This window comes from Nicotiana sylvestris, chromosome 6 (genome assembly GCF_000393655.2).
Source record: "Nicotiana sylvestris chromosome 6, ASM39365v2, whole genome shotgun sequence".
In the NCBI taxonomy this organism is placed as follows: domain Eukaryota; kingdom Viridiplantae; phylum Streptophyta; class Magnoliopsida; order Solanales; family Solanaceae; genus Nicotiana; species Nicotiana sylvestris.
The window spans coordinates 86,470,888-86,489,203 of NC_091062.1; the positions used below are offsets into that span (position 1 = coordinate 86,470,888).

The following is an 18,316-nucleotide window of genomic DNA, read 5'->3' on the forward strand; positions in this document are numbered from 1 at the left end:
GTTACTAAACTCAAAAAGCAATTGTCACTATGTGTATCTGCTTCCCCTCAAACTAGATAAATATGCCAATGTGTATCTTCTGTTCCATAAGGTAAAGTATTTATTGAAAAGAGTAGTACCATAAAGTTTGAAAAATTACATGATTACTACAATAATATGGAACCCATAAAAGACAGGTAATCAGAATTGCTGAATACAGACTCTCCCCTATGCCAACACACAACAAATTATGAAAACATCTAAACTTTACAGCAGCAATCAGCTTTATTTCTCTCATGCCATATTGATCAAATGATTGCTGCATAATGGAACCAGCTTCTTAACTTCTTCAGTCTTCTTTCCGAACTTTGCCCTTGCCAACATTTAAGTCGTTGAAGCTTTCTGGCATCACCCAATAAATTAGAAAAATATTAAGAAACAAGGGTCCATATCAGCCATGCTTGTTTATAGTGCACCAACAAATGATTCACTCTTTCAACAGAACATTCACACAGACTAAAGCCCTCTCCTTAGTTAGACAAGCATCATATGCAGCAACACATCCAAAGCAAGCAACTTTTGTTGGAGCTTGAGTTTTCCACAATTAACTACCACGGCCAGATTTTCTCATATTCATTTGACTGTTTTTGTAACCTATCATAGCAAGACTTCACAGTAAGACACCCCTTTTTATTAACACGCCAGATTTGAATATCCTCCTTACTATCTTCAGATTTTATTTCCTGCATTTTCTGTATAAAGCCACAGCTTCATCCAACTCTCAGTCGTTAAAGCCTCATCTTTGCTGGAAGTTCCACCCGCCTTCAGTGAAATAATCAGCCATCAGACTTGATTTAACACCAAGTTATAGACATTAGGAAATTGGTCCTTAGGCCGACACTCATCAGACCACCTGTCCTTATTCTGCAATTACCTACCTTCAACTTAAGGTTACTCTTCCAAATAAACTTATTTTCCATTGAGTTGTTTCTCTTTCTATCGCCTGCAGATGTCAATGCACCTTCTGGGCCTGCAGATATAATTTCAACTGAAAGCAAACACTAAGCCGAATAAGTAGTTGAAGAAGAAGATCAAACTTCTAGTTATTGGTGCTTTGTTAAATTCTGGATGAGAACAGTGTTCATCCATGGGAGCACTTAGAGAGAAAGCAGAGAAGAGAAGAGAGAAAGGGATTTGAAAAAATGATACTGTTACATTGCTTCAGCTACAGTAGGTATACGCATATATAGTCTAACTACTTCAACTAATGGCAGCTAATTGACAGATAATAACCACCTAACTAACTAACTAACTAATTATGTGCACAAATACAATTCCATCTGTATTGATAATACTCCCCTCAAGCTGGAGGGTGCAATATATTGAGCACACCCAGCTTGCCTAATAAATGCAAGTGTTGTTGTTGTCCTAAGCCCTTAGTCAACAGATCAGCTAGTTGATCCCTGGTAGGCACATAGATTGTCTGTACCATTCCCCATTTAATCTTGTCTCGAATAAAGTGGCAGTCGATCTCGATATGTTTTGTTCTCTCGTGAAAAATGGGATTAGCAGCTATTTGCATAGCAGATTTGCTATCACTCATCACAGCTACAGGTTGAAGGATTTGAACTCCCAACTCCTGAAACAATCCAAGTAGCAAAGTAACTTCTGCAACACCTGAGGCCATGCTTCTATATTCTGCTTTAGCTGAACTCCTAGATACAGTGTGTTGTTTCTTGGACTTCCAGGAGATCAAGGAGCTTCCAAATTTGATAACATAACATGTTACAGATCTTCTGGTGTTTGGGCAAGCAGCCCAATCTGAGTCACACCAGCATGTTAGAGTATTACTAGGTTCAGCCTTAAGCCATACTCCTTGTCCTGGTGAACACTTCAGGTATCTTACAATTCTTATAGCAGCCTCCCAGTGTGACTTTTTAGGTCTTTCCATAAACTGACTCAAGGTTTGAACTACATAAGTGATGTCAGGCCTAGTGATAGTCACATACATTAGCTTCCCAACAAGCCTTTGGTGGAGACTGACATCCTCTAAGAGTGTATCATCTGTGGCTCCCGTGGCAGCATCAAACTCTACTGTGGTGAGTTTTAGGTTTGATTCAAGAGGTGTACTGGCTGGTTTGGCTCCACTTAACCCCAGCTCAGAGATTAACTCCGGCACATATCTCCTCTGATTTAATATTACGCCAGATTTAGATCTAAGCACTTCAATGCCCAGAAAGTACTTCAGATCCCCTAAGTCCTTCATCTTGAACTGCTGATGTAAGACATGTTTGGCTTCAGTAATTAGCTGTAATTCTGAAGCTAAGGAAGTGTCTGTTCTTGCTTCTGTAAAATCTCTTAAATATGTATGTGAAAGTTCCTCAACACCTAAGTTTGGCAAGTTTTCCATTGGAACATCATGAGATTCTCCATGACTGTTGGTTTCAACAGGAGAATTAAGTGAGAGATCTTCAACTGCATTAGCATCAACTTTATCACTAGCATGTTGATCTACAGATGGTGATGTAGCTTCTACAACTGGTTGAGTGGGAACATCAACAGAAATGTATGTATTAGAAAATACCTTAGGTTCATGCATAAGAAAGTCAGTAATTGAAGGAGATTCCGAAGTCTGTGAGTGTGCAAAGGGAAAAACTGACTCCTTGAACACAATATCTCTACTCACAAAGACATGTTTGGTAGACAAATTCATCAACAGATAGCCCTTCTGAGTGCTAGAATAGCCTATAAGCACATATGCTTTGGCTCTTTCAGCAAATTTGTCATCTTTGGGAACTACTGTTGCATAGCATAAGCAACCTATCAGTCTCAAATGTACGAGAGATGCTTGTTTGCCATATAAGAGTTCAAAATGACTCTTTCCTTGTATAGCAGTAGAAGGTAGTCTGTTCAACAGGCAGACTGCAGCTTGTACACATAGTCCCCAGTGTCTGATGGGTAAGTTGGCTTGAAATCTCAAGGCTCTAGCCACATCCAGTATATGCCTATGCTTTCTTTCCACAATGTCATTCTGTTGTGGAGTATGAACACATCTGCTTTGATGTGCAATTCCCAAATTCTGAAATAGCTTAGTGCATTGTGAATTGAATAATTCAGTGCCATTGTCTGATCTTATTGTTTTAACCATTAAGCCAAACTGATTTTTGATCAACAATAGGTAGTTAGTTATAGCAACTATGACTTCAATTTTCAATTGCAATAGAAAAACCCAAGTGAATCTACAGTGATCATCCACAATGGTCAAGAAATAGTATCTTTTATCAAAAGTAGGATTTCTATAGGGTCCCTAAAGATCCATATGTACAAGTTGAAATGGTGCTATAGCTCTAGAGTTGCTTATAGGAAACTTCAGCCTAATCTGTTTAGCCAAAGGGTAGACTGGACAATTATTCAGAAGTGAACTATTTACATTGTAACTTAGTAAACTCATACTCTTTAGCAGTAATAAAGGGGTGCCCTAGCCTCATATGCCATAATCTGCAGTCTTCTTTATTTGTCGTTGCCACCAAAACATGCTTCTGAAACTTATTCTTGTCATCCTCGGACCTAAAAATGTATAGACTAGCTGACTCCTTACCAATCCCCTTCACCTTGCCATTGCATAAATCCTGATTATGTACAGAAATCAGGAAAGAAGCCACAAAGCAGGAGAGTTCTCTGATTAATTTTGAGACTGATAGGAGGTTGAATTTAAAGTTAGGTACATAAAGAACATTGGATATCATCCCTACTTTGAAAATAGATGCCCGACCAGTATAGCTTATGTTCACCTTATCTCTAGTAGGTAAGCTAACCTTATCCCTAAGTGAGGCATCTACATTAATGCCAATTAATATCATATCTAGACTTGCAACCATATGGTGTGTAGCACTAGAATTCACAATCCAGTCATTTTTCTGAATCTGTGACATGAAACAGGTAGCGTTACCTGCCAAATTTGCATGACTATCTCCAGTGTCCTTGTTTAGCAATGCCAAAATCTGTTGATACTGCTCATCAGTGAAAAATTTGCCTGCAATAAGTTCTTTTCCCTCAGAGTTTGACAATGGAACATCACTATTCCAAGATATATTATTCATAGCTGCTAAAGCTTGTTGTTGTTGTGGTCTCCTATACTGACCCCCTTGCTGAGTTCCAGAACTACTAGCACCCTGTCCAAAATTCTTCTTACTTTTGAAGTCTGTAGGGTATTCTATTAACTTATAATAATTTTCCTTAGTATGTCCTTTCAGGTTGCAATATTCACATTGCATAAAAGGTCGTTTGCCTTTGTAACCCTGCCCTTGACTAATTTGCATAGCCATCAGATCTAATTTAATTCCTGCTGCATTTAGACTGGGTAAATTGTGAGTTTCATCCTCAATAATCATAGCATATGCTTGATTAAGTGAGGGAACACTAGAATTCAGCAGAATCTACCTCCTTACTGAATCATATTAATCATTTAAGCCACTAAGAAACTGTAATAAAATTTGTTGCTGCATATGATCCATATAGTCTTTGGAATTGGGAGTTGGCACCATAGCATCATATCTTTGTGCAAGTACCATTCACGACCCTAGCCTTCTCTTCCCCAAAAGAGCGATCCTCATCGTTCGACTCCAAAGCCCATATTTTCAGATCCGGTAAGCTTAATCTGAATCAAAACTACGCCTGGGGTGTCAGAAGGACCAATCTATAGAGGATGTGTGTATGCAAGTGTCTGCTCCTCAACTGTCGAGTCAGCCACCATTGTTGCACCACAAAAAAATACTAGAAAATGAAGAAGTAGCGGAAATCTGTGCGATTGAAATGGTGTAATTGAAATCAAATTGCGCGAGTAAAAAACATCGGCTGCTCTGATACCATGTTAAATTATGGATGAGAACAGTGTTCATCCATGGGAGCACTTAAAGAGAAAGCTGGAGAAGAGAAGAGAGAAAGGTATTTGAGAAAATGATACTGTTATATTGCTGAGAAAGGGATTTGAGAAAATGATATTGTTATATTGCTTCAACTACAGCAGGCACCAAACTAACTAACTAATTATTTGCCTATTAAATAACTCATGTGCACAAATACAATTTCATATGTACTGATAATATAGAGCTATCAATATGGGTCGGACCGAGCTAGCTCAGCCCAACTCATATGGGCTTTAGAAATTGACGGGCTAGCCCACTATTATGATGGGTCTTATAATGGTCAGCCCACCCCAGTCCTATGTGGGTCGCGAGAGTCCACGAGCTGGCCCATTATTTTTAAAAATATAATTTTATATTTTTTTTAAGTTCTGACCTAAAAAAGATAATTATTTAAAAGTTAAAAAATATCTTATGGGAAAAAATTTGCAAAACTTAATAGCTTTTTATATCGTTCCAATATATCATAATAAACACTAAAAAAAGTAAAAGACAAGACTATATTTCATTCACTAAAAGTCAAAACTCAAAACAAACTATTCAAGAGAACGTCCATGATGCTTATGAGATATCCAAAACATCATCTTCATCAAACACATTTGAATCCGCTTGTGATAAGGTTGTCTTAACATCTTCACTGTCATCTACATCTACAATTCATATGCAATATTAATTAGTTAAATATTATGAATAATTAAATTTTAAAACTAATGATATTTAAATTGACCTAAAAAAAATATTACTAGTTTGTGTTTGGGAAAAGATGTGTAGCTAATTTCGAATAGTAACAAGTGTTTGAACATTTTCATACACTACTAGAAAAATGCTAATTTCCGACCGAAATTTTCGAATGAAATTTTTTGTCGGAAATCTCTGACGGAATCCGTCGGAATTTTCAAGAAAATATTTCATATATATTTTTAAAAAAATTTCGACCATATTTCCGACCAACTTTTGGCGAAAAATTTATTTTGACTGGTTTGACTTCATTTCCGACCAAATCGGTCGGAATTCTTTTTTAAAAACCCTACAGCCCCCTCCCCAAAAAACAGAAGCTCAGTTTTCATTCTCTCATATCTCCCTCTCGTCCCCAAGGTCCTCTCGTCTTTCTCCCCCGTCCCAAGCTCGTATGTTTGCCCTCTCTCTCGTTTTCTCCTCCCTTCTCCCTCTCCTTCCTCCTCCCTTTACCCCTTAATTAATTATTTTTTTTACTTTGTTTTGCAGGTGCAGCTCGCGTGGTCGACGACGGCGGGCGGCGGTAGCTCCTCAATCGACTTCTCCGCCATTTTTTCCGTTGAGGAAAGTATTTTATTGAACCACATTAAGTATTAGAAATCTCATCGTTTGATTGATAATATAATTTTTTGGTAATAATTATGAAAATTAGCATTAACAAAAATAAAATAATACACCTATAGAGCACTTTTTAGAATGATATTAAATGAGTCAATGAATCTTTGTGTTATCTCTTGGGAGGTTGATTGAAAATTTCACAAATTCTTTAAAGGTTTTGTTATTTGATTTCTAGGAATTTTATGATCTTTGCGTTTGCGTGTAACAAGTTTTCTCTATTGGTCTTTATTACTGAAATTTTTGCCATGTGTTATGCTTAGAATGTTGGTACGGGTTTTTCATCATATTCTTTGACTTTGATAGTCTTGTAATTTTTCACCATTTTTAATTTCCTTGAATTTTCTTGTACATTTCCTAGTTTTATGTACTTTAAGACTTTAATCTAACCTTAAGGTTCTTCAACCCCCACCCTCCCCCACCACAAAAAAAATTGTACTGATTTTCTAGAAATCTAAGAAAGTTGTGTGAAGCTGTAATAACAGAGAATGGAGGTTTGTATAGTACTGTTTATACTGCTAGCTATAACTAGTTGATGGTAGTCAAACCATGGTATCATAAAGAACTTTCTTTTCGTCATGTCCTCTGATTTCACTTGGAGTAGTTGTATCCTTCTATTTCATTTCGTTATCCCACATTGATAGTTGTAAAGAATGTGAAACTACATACTATGTGTAGGGATACTCTTAATGGTTTGAGGGCTTTCGAGGAGAAAATGACTGATGAAGATTAATCTTTCCAAAAATTATAATCAAAGAAACATATAAAATAATATAGTAATATTTCTATATTCACTTTTTAGAATGATATTAAATTTAATTTTTTTCAATTTCAACATTAAGATTAACTTGTAAATTTGAAAAATCATTAATTAATTTGGATTATAGAACATTTAAGAAGCATTCAAATTTAATTAGTATATTTAAAGACTTATATTATTTAGAATAGGGATTAATGTGAGATTTCGAGCGTTAAAAACTATTAATTTAAAAAATAAAATATATTAATTAAAGTGCTTTGAAAGAGTATAACTTTGTAACCAGTTTAAATAAATCAAATTACTTTAAATATCTCATTTATAGATTCTATTTGTGTAGATGGAATTTGTGCATCGTAGATAAATGTATAATAGGAATCATCCTACTCGTGCGGGGTTGAGGGATGAATTTATTGAAAGGGTTGCTGAATTTATTGGAGGCTCTCGCCCAGCTACATCTAGTGCTGCTTCTGCACCATCTCATAGACGCAGGCAGAATCTTGAAGGGGATGTACAATTTGATAGTTATAATCGATTGATAATCGTCCCTCACAAGGATGGGTAAGAAGGTTCTTATATAAATTTTTATGTTTTGAATGTACTTTTAGATATGTTAACATTAAGGAATATTTATTTTCAATTAAAAGATGTTTATTAATTATATATATGTTAACTTTAATGCAGGTTTTTGCCATCTTTTCAAACTACACATTTGGTTACAGATTCTATGAAGCCATTTTATTATGAGCCATGGACTTCTTGGAGAAAGATATCGTACAGCATCAGAGAGCAAATGTGGAATCAATATAGGGTAAAAATTAATTATATTTATTTAATAATTATCGTCTTCATCTAATGTTACTTTTTTATATTGCAGACAAGGTGTACATGGAATCCTTAGCATCAAAATGCAATAAATAGTATTTTCGAGAAGAAAACTGCTATAAGGATTAAAGATACTATGTGTGCTCCTCGAAATTCCGATAAAATGCCGGACTGGTTAAGAGAAGATGTTTGGGATAAACTTCTTGAAAAATGGAATACCCCAAAATAGAAGGAAAAGAGTGAACAAGCAAAGGCAAACCGTGCCTCTAAAAAAGGTGGCTCGTTGCACACATGAGGTTCAATTACTTTTGAGGCCCATAAACTAAGAATGGTAATTATTTATAAAAGTTTTCTTAGTTTTACTTATAGAATTTTACGTTTTTAAAGTCTAACTCATTTTTTTCTTATGAAGGAAAAGGAAAGAGGGTGAGATATAAGTAACGCTGAGGTCTTTGAGGAGTTGCATAAGAAAAAGAAGAAGGATGGTACAAGAGAACACCGAGTGGAGACGCATGCGTCAGACACATATGTAAAATTCTAACTTCATAATTATTTATGGTTTATTAATATTAGTTTGTTTACATAATAGTTATGTTTTTCATTTCAGGAAGATTATCATAAAAGGTTGGAAGAATGGCAACAAACTCAGCCTCCTTCAACTCAACCAACACATGATGATATGACTTCATTGTGGACAGAGGCAGCGGGTGGAGCAAACAAAGACAGAGTCTACGGACTAGGAGTACATCGACCTACAAGTCATCCAAACCCACTCTTAGCCAATTCTTCTTCTTCTCAAAATCAAGAACTGATGGAAGATATGAGAAATGAAATTCGTGAATTGAAGCAACAATTGGACTCCCAATACAGAACATTTGTTAAGATGCAGAAATTCATGCGTAAACATGGGCATGATTTATCTGATGATGAGGATGAACAAACTGAATCTGATGTGTAGTAGTTTAGTTGTGATGTTTTGGTTGATTGGTAAACTTGATTGTGAGAGATAACTTTATGTATTGCTTTTAAACTTGAATGTGGGCTACTATTTGGATGTTTTTATGCCCAAAATTGTTAGGTTTAAAGGTTGGCATTGTTGGTTTAAGTTGTGTTAATGGTTGGCATTGTTGGTTTAGAATTTGTTAATGTATTGTTAATTTTGATTGTGTTAATGTATTGTTGGTTCGTATTATTGTATTAATGTATCGTTGGTTTAGATTATTGTTAATGTATTGTTGGTTGGTATTTTTTTTGTTTGTGATAGTTTGGCAGGTGGTGTAGCTCAAAATTGGGCAGAATTCTGTCCAGTTTTATACGAAATTCCGACTGAATTCCGACGAAAAAAGTCGGACAGCTCCCCAGATTTAACCATAAATTCTCATATTTTCGACTGATTCGGTCGGAAATGTAAAAAAAAAAAAAAATTAACATTCAGAAATTTTTGACGGATTCCGTCGGAAATTAAACAACATTTATTTTTTAATTATTAATTTCCGACTGATTCGGTCGAAAATTTAATCAAAAAAATTAATATTCAATAGTTTTTGACGGATTCCGTCGGAAATTAAATAAAATTTAATTTTTAATTATTAATTTTACTTGTATTATTACGACCGATTTAGTCGGTAAATTCCGACCACTTTAGTCGGAAACGTGAATTATTTGGTTGTCTGCCCTTTTGGAAATTTGCGCCCACTTTGGTCGGAAATCACCAACAGATTCGGTCGGAAATTATTTTCCGACCAACATTTTTCCGACCGACCAATTTCGATCGGAAAGTAGTCGGAAATACGCGATTTCCGACCGTTTTGGCCGTCGAAAATCTACCATTTTCTAGTAGTGATAATAAATGCAACTTCTGTACTTTGTAAGAACACGCCACCAATGCTAAATGTTGATTCCGATGCTACAATGGTAATGGAAATACTAAGAACATTACGCGCCATCACTGAAAGATCGTGATATTTTCTAGAATGGTTCTTCCAATACATGACAACATCCCTCTCTTGAAACTTCTCAAGATCAAGTTTTGGTTCCTCTTAGTAAAGATCCAATTCTGACTTCCCATCTCTAGAGGCAGTATACTTTTTATTTTTTATATATTTTAAATAAATATTTTATTAGGCTCATGGGCCGGCCCAACCCAGCCTCAACTAAGCCTCACGGGCCATGGGCTTACTCGGGCAAGGACTTAAAAGCCTCGTTTTTAAACGGGCTCAAAAAATTCTAGTCCAACCCTGTTAAATCACGGGCTGGACTGGACTTGGTTATTGACGGCTCTACTTACTTATATGTAACTCCAAAAATAGCAGGAAAACATTCAAACCAATATATAATGTGGAAATAAAGAAACTGTAACAGGAACTTAATTAAAAGGTGCAGCCAAAACGATGAAAGTGATGTAATATGCATATGGAAGGATCTTACTTGGAAAGCAACTAAGTTTAAGTGTTGCATCGAACAGAAACAGATAAAATTAACATGTGACCTGCTAATTCTTTTTACAACAGTTGGGGACCAGAATCATACCCTGAGCTCAGAGCAAAAATCTGGAATTGTACTCTATGAGATAGTGTGCTTAAACAAAGGTTATAATAATCAAATAAAGGATACACCGACGACGTTAATGCTTTCATGAAAATGTAGGATGGTATTTTGCGCCCTATGAGCTTTTTACTTCTTCACTGTTTTCATCAAAAATCAAAATATTTAGAATGAAATGCAGATAACGCATTTCATTCATTTTCCCAAACAAGTATTTCCAGTAAAATTTGTGTATATCCTATGTTATTAACTCTGTGATATACTCATTGAGAGCATCACATAATACGCACAGATTAAATTAGCATCCATTTTTCCATCGCTTATTGTGCAAGAAAAAATGCATAATTTTTGCATTTGCTCAAGTACGTACCTTTTTTTTTTGGGTCAAATATCAAAACTTTTATTTAACCAGTAACGACTCAAGTACGTACCTTAAACATCTCTAGATGAGTTGCTTCTATTTTGACACTGCTATAATCCTCAGCAATTGTAGCAGCATGCATGTTGTAACGATTCTAAATCACATAAATGAATTCCATGATAAAAGAGAATAAAGCGCAAACATATATGCATTAGCTTAGATTCAGTGCTCAGATTCAGTGCATTTGCATTAGCTTTTCATCAGAATAACAACACATACATAACAAGGACAACTAATTTCAATGGAAGTTCCTTTTTGGTTTGGATAGTATATAACAAAGCTAATGCATAAAACAGATAAACAAATGTAATTATTAGAATAAAAACATGTTAGCCAGTAATTACCAAAGAGTAGGCCAACTTTTCTATGATGATCAACTCACACTAAAAATCTAGTATATATAATAACTCGAATAAAATTCATAGAATATGAAAAAGTTTAGGGGCGTCAAATGGGCGAGTTAGACTGATTTTGGGCGGATCAAAATTTACTTGGGCTGGGTTAAAGTGAGCTAAAATTTGGATCATAAGCCAACCCACCCAACTCTATCAAATAAAATTTTATTTCTTTTTTATGGTCATATATAAAATATCAAACAAAAAGAAGAATTATTTTTAAGATAATTTTGCTTATCAATGGATCAATTTGAGTTAAAAATCAGTCCAACTTTAAATGGTTGAGATGGGCTGAATCAAAATGGATTGAGTTCAACGAATAAGCAGATTAATGACCGACACAACCTTGGGCGAGTTGGATGGATCAATTGTGTTTGAGCTCAAATTGCCACCCTATAAACTAATTTCACTTTAGTTTCACCGGACAAAGAAAGAAAACTTAAAATGACGAAATTTGGAAAACTTTCTTCTAGAATGAGAATGAATAACGAACGAAACCGTATGCGAAAAGATGCATAAAAGGTGATACTAATTATATGTAAAGAGAGAGAGGACGAGGAAACGTAAGACACAGAAGCCCCTATAGCTCAGTGGTAGAGCGTCAGTCTTGTAAACTGAAGGTCCGTAGTTCGATCCTGCGTGGGGGCATATTTTGTTTAATAACTTGGGACTTGTTTTTCTATCTTGGGCCGGCGATCGAACCTGCTCTCAACAGGGAGCCCACTAAATACATGTATTATTAGTGGGACTTGTTTTTCTATCTTGGGCCGGCGATCGAACCTGCTCTCAACAGGGAGCCCAACAATGACAAGACAAACCGTGGGGAAGTGTACGGTTAGCCACTAATAATACATGTATTTATTTTTAATATGTCTTTAGTTTTTAGCCACTGCTTTAATAAACTTTAACTGCCCAGACGAAAATACCCTTCTGCTCATATCCTTAACTTTTGAACTTAACTTCAGGACTACATGTCTTTAACTTTTGAAGTTGTAACTCTAAGTTCAGGACTACATGTCCTTAACTTTTGAACTTGAAACTCTAAGTTCAGGACTTCAAGACTACATGTCCTTAACTTTTGAACTTGTAACTGTAAGTTCAAGACCAAGTATCCTTAACTTTTGAGCTTCTCAGGCTAAGTTCAGGACCTATTGTCCTTAACTTTTGGGCTTCTCAGGCTAAGTTCAGGACCTATTGTCCTTAACTTTTGAACATGTAACTGTAAGTTCAAGACCTATTGTCCTTAACTTTTGGGCTTCTTAGCCTAAGTTCAGGACCTATATATTGTCCTTAACTTTTGAGCTTGTTAGTCTAAGTTCAGGACTTCAGGACCTATTGTAACTTTTGAATTTGTAACTGTAAGTTCAAGACCTATTGTCCTTGACTATTGAGCCTGTTAGTCTAAGTTCATGACTAAATATCCTTAACTTTTGAACTTGTAATTCTAAGTTCAGGACCAAGTGTCCTTAACTTTTGAACTTGAAACTCGAAGTTCAGGACCAAGTGTCCTTAACTTTTGAACTTGTAACTGTAAGTTCAGGACCAAGTGTTCAAAGTAAATCAAAAGAAGTCTAGTTTCATATCCGTCAGTGCTCATCCAGTTAGTCAGTTGAAACTTACGAAAATTTGATTTAATTATCAATATCGTCTTACTTGAAGTTTATGATATGTAGATATTAAAGCAAATTTAATATATAATATGGACTTTTTATGTAAAAAATCTAACATATGTTTACTGTCGAATTAAGGTAAGCATTTACCTCATCTTTTTTCTCCAATCTCTATTTTGAGAAGCTTGTCATGCATTATGAAATTTTAGTGAAAGTATAAGAAATAATTGCTTAGATAGTTAAAAGAGCTGAAGTGCATCAATAGAATTAATTCATGGCAGACGCATACACGACACGAGCCAAACCCATTGAAGATGAAGAAAAGTCTGCCATTTGTTCTTCTCCCTAACACATGAAAGGGATAGAAGAAAGGGTAACACAGTCCTTTCATATTAATTTTAATAGACTAGTGATTACTATTGCTAAGCATTAAAATGTTGGATAAAAAGTAAATACCACTTTAAAAAGTGGCTATCCCACACGATTTACACACATACTGTCTCTTTAGCATAGAGCCCTCTCCGCTATTACTCAAATATATTTTGAAAAAATGACAATGTATAGCCGCTATTAAAATAATAGTCGAAAAAGTAACATATATATATATATACATTTTGTATGTTATATACAAAAAATATACAAATTTTACACTTTTTTGATTACCAAATGCAATTAGTTTATGACACGGGCTAAAAGTGAAAAGAGCCAAACATTTTTTCTCTCTCAAAAGCATAATCAAATACTTTAATCCTTAAATGTGAGTACTTTTTCTAAAACACTTACTACAATTTTCCAAAAGGTTGGTCAAACAAGCATAATTCATGCAATTAACAATATTAAACTTTATCCAGAAATCGAATGCTAAATTATTTGGCACGACTTATATTCATGTAACCTTTGAAAATACGTATACTTTCTATTTCAAAAAAAAAAAAAAACATACTTTTTCTGTTTCAAAAAGAATTATCATATCACTATTTCGGAAGCTAGACAAAATCTTTTATCATATTTTTTGTAAATAGTATTTAAAGATATTAAATTATTAACTATTATAACTTATAGTACGTACTTTTTATGTCATATCTAAATATATATATATATATATATATATATATATATATATATATTTCAAATAACTTAAAGATCTGTGTCCTAATTCATACGGAATATCAGTCAATTTGACCATCGTCCTTCGAAAAGGCTCAAACAAATCGAAGCAGGGGAAGTATTTTTTAAAAACACTTCTTTACTTATTTTTGGACTGAAGAGTACCTACTTCTTTTTACAAGGGTGTAATGGTTTATAGAGGTGGCAAAAGGGCGGGTTGGGCTGAATTTGGGCGGGTCAAGATGTGTTAGGTCAATAAATAGGCCATTGTCCAACCCAGCTCAAAGTATACTTGGGCTAAGATGAGTTGTGTCAAGATGAGCTAAGCAATGAGTCATAGCGCAACCTGCTCAACTTGACCCATATTTTAGAACCATGCTCATCTTGCATAAACAAAGCTTTTTACCTTTTATACATCTATGTATAAAAGGTAAATAAATGCTATTAATATTTTGAGAATCAAATATATTTTCTAAAATAACAAATTAGTATTTAAAATGTATAAGTACAAAAATATTTTGCGGGAAATAGAAAATTAAAAATACAAAAAAAAAAAGTAAAAAAAAAATTGAGGGGGTTTGGGGGGGAGGGAGGGGGGTTGGGTAAGTGGTGCAGAAAAACGAAAAACAGAAAATTGAAATACAAAAGAAAGAAGTAAAATTGGGGCAACTAAGTAAATTTCTAGATAAGTTGGGCTGAGATGCTTTGTTTTGGGTGAGTTTCATGGGTTGTATTTGGGTTACTTCATGGGTCAGAATGATTTATAAAAATAATAAATTAACTTGGGCTCAACCCAAATAAACTCATGAGCTAAAATATTTGTAGCCCAACCCATCTTTTGGGATTTTTACCTATCTATACCATATATCAAACCTTATTACCCTCAATGTTTAAGGTTTGTGTTTATTACATTTAAGCATACCAAATTACCATTTCTATACCATAATTCAAATTAGGGATATAATTAAGGGTTCATTTATATTAGGCATAATTATAGGACTGTATCTTCCCACTTTCCCTTTCCTTTCATCTCAACTGTTCACAACACACACACAACTCACGATGCTCCTATGCTTCCTCTCGTTGATCATCCCCAACTGCCCACCACCGTCGAAGAATATCATATTTTCAGATTCACAAGTAAATTTTAAATTCGTTGATCCAACCGTTTGAATTCCCACTGGAAATAATAATGGCAGAGAGTTCGAAATTCTTTGACCTATTTTTTTTGGACAGTGGTTGAAGGTTACTGGTTAACACAGTCGATTGAAATTCGAAGAAGAAGATGAGGAAGACATATTTCCAGAATTTGTAGATATTTTGTAGTCAAATTGTAGTCAAATTAGAAAAATTGTAGATAAATTGTAGACTGTTTTTTGCAGAAGATTTTGTAGAAGCTTTAGTCGTTTTGGATTTGTGAAAACAGAAAATAATGCATCTACAATCAGAATACAAATAATCTACAATTTATCTACAAGATATCTACAAAATAGATACATTGAATTTTAATATCCAAATTCTCATTTCAATTGTAGCATAATTGGCATTTTCGACATAATTGTAGAAGATTTGTAGAAGTTTTAGTCTTCCCAATCTACAATTCATCTACAATTTATCTACAATTTATCTACAATATATCTACAATTCTACAATTTAACTACAATTTAACTACAATTTCTGGAAATACGTCTTCTTCTTCTTCTTCTTCGAGTTTCAATCTAAAATTCAGTCAAAACCAAGTCTAATCTTCACCAAAACCCCTCAAAATTGAGATATAAACTCCTAAACATATTCCGAATTATTTACAACAACACCCAATCCAAACAAATAATGATTTTTGAAAACCCAAATTTGAATTCAAAGCTTTCAAGCTTTTTAATGGCTATCAATGGTGGAAAATATATGGAAGAACAGATGAAGATGAAGATGAAGAACAGAAATCTCCTTTCCGTTTGATTACTGGAGCTTCAGTAGCTTGCGTTTTTTGAGAATTGTAGTTGAGTGAGAGAAGAGAGATCTCTTTCCGTTGAGGAAGGAGAGAATTACGCAGCAATTCGAATTTGATGTTGACAGAATCACACGCAGATCTGGTGCCTCATTTTAGGGCTTTTTTTATGGCAAAATCTACCTATTTTTGGATTGGTATATAATTTGTAGTAAAAGTGTGGACTACACCGGTAAATAACAAATTTTGAACATTTTTGGTAATAAAATTTGATATATGGTATAGATAGGTAAAAATCCCATTTATCATTAACAAATCTTTGCTTAACTTTTGGACTACTTGAAAGTTGAAACCGCAATCAGCCAATAATATTTGCCTTGACGTTAAGTTAGCTAGCTCAATTTTGAATTGTACACAAACATGTGTGTTAGTCCAAAATCTCCCGATGATAATTATGCAGCTTTAGATTCAGATCCTACATTTCTCACTTGTTGTAAACTGAAGGTCCGTAGTTCGATCCTGCGTGCGGGCATATTTTGTTTAATAATTTGGGTTTTGTTTTTCTATCTTGGGCCGGCGATCGAACCTGCTCTCAGCAGGGAGCCCAACAATGACAAGACAAACCGTCTCTTTAGCATAGAGCCCTCTCCGCTATTACTCAAATATATTTTGAAAAAATGACAATGTATTGCCGCTATTAAAATAATAGCCAAAAAAGTATTATATATATATATATATATATATATATATATATATATATATATATATATATATATACACCTTCATCTTCACTTTTTGGCAAAGTGACAGCCATAAACGGTTTGATGTGTCTTTACCGGTCACCGTTTGAACCGGACTAGCTGTATCATTATCCGATACAGTAGATTTTGCTGCATTCATTGGGGAATGCACACTCTTCTCATCCATTTTTTCTTGAGATGGAAAACGTTGTTTTGGACTGCTCATCTCTGTATCTTGTTGAGAAATAACTTAAGTCTGAGATTGTGTCAATTCAAATCTTAATGCATGTACTCTCTGTTCTAGTACCTTCACTTGCTCCATAAGTTTTGTTTTTTCCTGTGCCAGTTCTGGTTTATTCGTTTGAAGGCTTCTGTCATTGATGAACAATAATCACAGAATATTTTATATATATTGTATGTTATATACATAAATTATATAAATTTTATACATTTTTTTGGTTACCAAATGCAATTAGTTTCTGGCGCGGGCTAAAAGTAAAAAGAGCCAAACATTTTTTCTCTCTCAAAAGCATAATCAAATACGTTAATCCTTAAATGTGAGTACTTTTTCTAAAACACTTACTGCAATTTTCCAAAAGGTTGGTCAAACAAGCATAATTCATGCAATTAACAATATTAAACTTTATCCAGAAATCGAATGCTAAATTATTTGGCACGACTTATATTCCTGTAACCTTTGAAAATAGGTATTCTTTCTATTTCAAAAAAAAAAAAAAAACATACTTTTTCTGTTTCAAAAAGAATTATCATATCACTATCTGGGAAGCCAGGCAAAATCTTCTATCATATTTTTTTGTAAATAGTATTTAAATATATTAAATTATTAACTATTATAACTTATAGTACGTACTTTTTATGTAGTATCTAAATACATATTTTTTTTCCAAATAACTTAAAGATCTATGTCCTAATTCATATGAAATATCAGTTAATTTGACCATCGTTCTTCGAAAAGACTCAAACAAATCGAAACAGGGGAAGTATTTTTTAGAAACACTTCTTTAATTATTTTTTGACTGAAGAGTACCTAATTCTTTTTACAAGGGTGTAATGGTTTATCATAGGGGTGGCAAATGGGAGGGCTGTGCTGAATTTGGGGGGGGGGGTCAAGATGTGTTAGGTCAATAAATGAGTCATTGCCCAACCCAACTCAAAGTGTACTTGGGATAAGATGGGTTGAGTCAAGATGAGCTAAACAATGGGTCGTAGCGCAACCCGTCCAACTTGACCCATATTTTAGAACCATGTTCATCTTGCACAAATAAAACATTTTACCTTTTATACATCTATGTATAAAAGGTAAATAAATACTATTAATATTTTGAGAATCAAATATATTTTCTTAAATAACAAATTAGTATTTAAAATGTATAAGTACAAAAATATTTTGCGGGAAATAGAAAATTAAAAATAAAAAAAAAGTAAAAAAAATTGAGTGGGTTTGGGGGGAGGGGGGGTTGGGTGGGTGGTGCAGAAAAACGAAAAAACAGAAAATTGAAAATACAAAAACAAAATAAACTTGGGACAACTAAGTAAATTTCTAGATAAATTGGGTTGAGATCCTTTGTTTTGAGTGAGTTTTACTGGTTGTATTTGGGTTGCTTCATGGGTCAGAATGTGCTATAAAAATAATGAATTAACTTCGGCTCAGCCCAAATAGACTCATGACCTAAATATTTGTAGCCCAACCCATTAATCTC

The 18,316-nt window shown here is 34.2% G+C and overlaps 1 non-coding gene across 1 annotated transcript; it reads left to right on the forward strand.

Moving 5' to 3' along the window:
* Positions 1 to 11,769: 11,769 nt before the first annotated feature.
* Positions 11,770 to 11,841, forward strand: TRNAT-UGU (transfer RNA threonine (anticodon UGU)). Its single transcript has one exon. It is a non-coding gene; the product is annotated as a tRNA-Thr (tRNA).
* Positions 11,842 to 18,316: the final 6,475 nt, after the last annotated feature.